The sequence below is a fragment of the Triticum dicoccoides genome, chromosome 3A (assembly GCF_002162155.2).
Source record: "Triticum dicoccoides isolate Atlit2015 ecotype Zavitan chromosome 3A, WEW_v2.0, whole genome shotgun sequence".
NCBI classification, from domain to species: Eukaryota; Viridiplantae; Streptophyta; class Magnoliopsida; order Poales; family Poaceae; genus Triticum; species Triticum dicoccoides.
This window is the reverse complement of record NC_041384.1, coordinates 510417067-510422770: the sequence shown is the minus strand read 5'-3', so window position 1 is coordinate 510422770 and position 5704 is coordinate 510417067.

Here is a 5704-nt window from a genome sequence, read left to right as displayed (position 1 = left end):
GTGATGTGATATGGTCAAGACATGATGCTAAATTTTATTGTATGAGATGATCATGTTTTGTAACCGAGTTATCGGCAACTGGCAGGAGCCATATGGTTGTCGCTTTATTGTATGCAATGCAATCGCGCTGTAATGCTTTACTTTATCACTAAGTGGTAGTGATAGTCGTGGAAGCATAAGATTGGCGAGACGACAATGATGCTACGATGGAGATCAAGGTGTCGCGCCAGTGACGATGGTGATCACGACGGTGCTTCGAGGATGGAAATCACAAGCACAAGATGATGATGGCCATATCATATCACTTATATTGATTGCATGTGATGTTTATCTTTTATGCATCTTATCTTGCTTTGATTGACGGTAGCATTATAAGATGATCTCTCACTAATTATCAAGAAGTGTTCTCCCTGAGTATGCACCGTTGCGAAAGTTCTTCGTGCTGAGACACCACGTGATGATCGGGTGTGATAGGCTCTACGTTCAAATATAACGGGTGCAAAATAGTTGCACATGCGGAATACTCAGGTTATACTTGACGAGCCAAGCATATACAGATATGGCCTCGGAACGCGGAGACCGAAAGGTCGAGCGTGAATCATATAGTAGATATGATCAACATAGCGATGTTCACCAATGAAACTACTCCATCTCACGTGATGATCGGACATGGTTTAGTTGATTTGGATCACGTAATCACTTAGAGGATTAGAGGGATGTCTATCTAAGTGGGAGTTCTTAAGTAATATGATTAAATTGAACTTAAATTTATCATGAACTTAGTCCTAGTAGTATTTTGCAAATTACGTTATAGATCAATAGCTCGCGTTGTTGCTTCCCTGTGTTTATTTTGATATGTTCCTAGAGAAAATTGTGTTGAAAGATGTTAGTAGCAATGATGCGGATTGGATTCGTGATCTGAGGTTTATCCTCATTGCTGCATAGAAGAATTATGTCCTTGATGCACCGCTAGGTGACAGACCTATTGCAGGAGCAGATGCAGACGTTATGAACGTTTGGCTAGCTCAATATGATGACTACTTGATAGTTTAGTGCACCATACTTAAATGGCTTAGAATCGGGACTTCAAAGACGTTTTGAACGTCATGGACCGTATGAGATGTTCCAGGAGTTGAAGTTAATATTTCAAGCAAATACCCGAGTTGAGAGATATGAAGTCTCCAACAAGTTCTATAGCTAAAAGATGGAGGAGAATCGCTCAACTAGTGAGCATGTGCTCAGATTGTCTGGGTACTACAATCGCTTGAATCAAGTGGGAGTTAATCTTCCAGATAAGATAGTGATTGACAGAATTCTCTAGTCACCATCACCAAGTTAGTAGAACTTCGTGATGAACTATAATATGCAAGGGATAACGGAAACAACTCCCAAGCTCTTCGTGATGCTGAAATCAACGAAGGTAGAAATCAAGAAAAACATCAATTGTTGATGGTTGACAAGACCACTAGTTTCAAGAAAAGGGCAAAGGGAAGAAGGGGAACTTCAAGAAGAACAGCAAGCAAGTTGCTGCTCAAGTGAAGAAGCCCAAGTCTGATCCTAAGCCTGAGACTAAGTGCTTCTACTGCAAAGGGACTGGTCACTGGAAGCAGAACTACCCCAAGTGATTGGAGGATAAGAAGGATGGCAAAGTGAACATAAGTATATTTGATATACATATTATTGATGTGTACTTTACTAGTGTTTATAGCAACCCCTAAGTAATAGATACTAGTTCAGTTGCTAAGATTAGTAACTCGAAACGGGAGTTGCAGAATAAACAGAGACTAGTTAAGGGTGAAGTGACGATGTGTGTTGGAAGTGGTTCCAAGATTGATATGATCATCATCGCACACTCCCTATACTTTTGGGATTAGTGTTGAACCTAAATAAGTGTTATTTGGTGTTTGCGTTGAGCATGAATATGATTTGATCATGTTTATTGTAATACGGTTATTCATTTAAGTAAGAGAATAAATTGTTGTTCTGTTTACATGAATAAAACCTTATATGGTTACACACCCAATGAAAATAGTTCGTTGGATCTCGATCATAGTAATACACATAATCATAATATTGAAACCAAAAGATGCAAATTTAATAATGATAGTGCAACTTATTTGTGGCACTGCTGTTTAGGTCATATTGGTGTAAAGCGCATGAAGGAACTCCATGCTGATGGGCTTTTGGAATCACTTGATTATGAATCAGTTGATGCTTGCGAACCATGCCTCATGGGCAAGATGACTAAGACTCCGTTCTTCGGAACAATGGAGCGAGCAACAAATTTTTTGGAAATCATACATACTAATGTATGTGGTCCGATGAATATTGAGACTCACGACAGGTATCATTATTTTCTGATCTTCACAGATGATTTGAGCAAATATGAGTATATCTACTTGATGAAACATAAGTCTGAAACATTTGAAAAGTTCAAAGAATTTCAGAGTGAAGTCATCGTAACAAGAAAATAAAGTTTCTACGATCTGATCGTGGAGAAGAGTATTTGAGTTATGAGTTTGGTCTTCAGTTAAAACAATGTGAAATAGTTTCACTACTCGCGCCACCTGGAACACCACAGCATAATGGTGTGTCCGAACGTCATAACCGTACTTTATTGGATATAGTGCAAACTATGATGTTTCTTACTGATTTACCACTATAGTTTTGGGGTTATGCATTAGAGACAGCTGCATTCACGTTAAAAAAGGCACCATCTAAATCCGGTGAGACGGCACCGTATGAACTGTGGTTTGGCAAGAAACCAAAGTTGTCGTTTCTTAAAGTTTGGGGTTGCGATGCTTATATGAAAGAGTTTCATCCTGATAAGCTCAAACCCAAATCGGAGAAATATGTCTTCATAGGATACCCAAAGGAGACAGTTGGGTACACCTTCTATCACAGATCCGAAGGCAAGACATTCGTTGCTAAGAATGGATCCTTTCTAGAGAAGGAGTTTCTCTCGAAAGAAGTGAGTCGGAGGAAAGTAGAAAACTTGATAAGGTAATTGTACCTTCTCCCTTATTGGAAAGTAGTTCATCACAAAAATTTGTTCCTGTGACAACTACACCAATTAGTGAGGAAGCTAATGATGATGATCATGTAACTTCAGATCAAGTTACTACCGAATCTCGTAGGTAAACCAGAGTGAGATCTGCACCAGAGTGGTACGGTAATCCTGTCCTGGAAGTCATGTTACTTGAACATGACGAACTTGCGAACTATGAGGAAGCGATGATGAGCCTAGATTCCACGAAATGGTTTGAGGCCATAAAATCTGAGATATGATCCATGTATGAGAACAAAGTATGGACTTTGATGGATTTGCCCGATGATCGGCAAGCCATAGAAAATAAATGGATCTTCAAGAGGAAGACGGACGCTGATAGTAGTGTTACTATCTACAAAGCTAGAATTGTCGCAAAAGGTTTTCGACAAGTTCAAGGTGTTGACTATGATGAGATTTTCTCACTCGTATCTATGCTTAAGTCTGTCCGAATCATGTTAGCAATTGCCGCATTTTATGAGATCTGACATATGGATAAACAAAACTGCATTCCTTAATGGATTTATTAAAGAAGAGTTGTATGTGATGCAACAAGAAGGTTTTGTCAATCCTAAAGGTGCTAACAAAATATACAAGCTCCAGCGATCCATTTATGGACTGGTGCAAGCATCTCGGAGTTGGAATATACGCTTTGATAAGTTGATCAAAGCATATAGTTTTATATAGACTTGCGGTGAAGCCTGTATTTACTAGAAAGTGAGTGGGAGCACTACAGCATTTCTGATAAGTATATGTGAATGACATATTGTTGATCAGAGACAATGTAGAATTATTCTGCAAAGCATAAATGAGTGCTTGAAAGGAGTTTTTCAAAGAAAGACTTCGGTGAAGCTGCTTACATATTGAACATCAAGATCTATAGAGATAGATCAAGACGCTTGATAAGTTTTTCAATGAGTACATACCTTGACAAGATTTTGAAGTAGTTCAAAATAGAACAGTCAAAGAAAGAGTTCTTGCCTGTGTTACAAGGTGTGAAATTGAGTAAGACTCAAAACTTGACCACGGCAGAAGATAGAAAGAGAATGGAAATCATTCCCTATGCCTCAGCCATAGGTCCTATAAAGTATGCCATGCTATGTACCAGATCTACTGTATACCCTACACTGATTTTGGCAGGGAGTACAATAGTGATCTAGGAGTAGATCACTGGGCAGCGGTCAAAATTATCCTTAGTGGAATAAGGATATGTTTCTCGATTACGGAGGTGACAAAAGGTTCGTTGTAAAGGGTTACGTCGATGCAAGTTTTGACACTGATCCAGATGACTCTAAGTCTCAATCTGGATACATATTGAAAGTGGGAGCAATTAACTAGAGTAGCTCCATGCAGAGCATTGTTGACATAGAAATTTGCAAAATACATGCGGATCTGAATGTGGCAGACCCTTTGACTAAACTTCTCTCACAAGCAAAACATGATCACTTTTTGGGTGTTAATCACATGGCGATGTGAACTAGATTACTGAATCTAGTAAACCCTTTGGGTGTTGGTCACATGGCGATATGAACTATAGGTGTTAATCACATAATGATGAAAACTATCGATGTTAATCACATGGTGATGTGATCTAGATTATTGACTCTAGTGCAAGTGGGAGACTGAAGGAAATATGCCCTAGAGGCAATAATAAAGTTATTATTTATTTCCTTATTTCATGATAAATGTTTATTATTCATGCTAGAATTGTATTAACCGGAAACATAATACATGTGTGAATACATAGACAAACAGAGTGTCACTAGTATGCCTGTACTTGACTAGCTCGTTAATCAAAGATGGTTATGTTTCCTAACCATGGACAAAGAGTTGTTATTTGATTAATGGGATCACATCATTAGGTGAATGATCTGATTGACATGACCCATTCCATTAGCTTAGCACCCGATCGTTTAGTATGTTGCTATTTCTTTGTTCATGACTTATACGTGTTCCTATGACTATGAGATTACGCAACTCCCGTTTGCTAGAGGAACACTTTGTGTGCTACCAAACGTCACAACGTAACTGGGTGATTATAAAGGAGCTCTACAGGTGTCTCCACAGGTACATGTTGGGTTGGCGTATTTCGAGATTAGGATTTGTCACTCCGATTGTCGAGAGGTATCTCTGGGCCCTCTCGGTAATGCACATCACTTAAGCCTTGCAAGCATTGCAACTAATGAGTTAGTTGCGGGATGATGTATTACAGAACGAGTAAAGAGACTTGCCGGTAACGAGATTGAACTAGGTATAGGATACCGACGATCGAATCTCGGGCAAGTAACATACCGATGACAAAGGGAACAACGTATGTTGTTATGCGGTCTGACCGATAAAAGATCTTCGTAGAATATGTAGGAGCCAATATGAGCATCCAGGTTCCGCTATTGGTTATTAACCGGAGACGTGTCTCGGTCATGTCTACATTGTTCTCGAACCCGTAGGGTCCGCACGCTTAAGGTTACGATGACAGTTATATTATGAGTTTATGCATTTTGATGTACCGAAGGTTGTTCGGAGTCCCGGATGTGATCACGGACAAGACGAGGAGTCTCGAAATGGTCGAGACATAAATATTGATATATTGGAAGCCTATGTTTGGATATCGGAAGTGTTCCGGGTGAAATCGGGATTTTACCGGAGTACCGGGAGGTT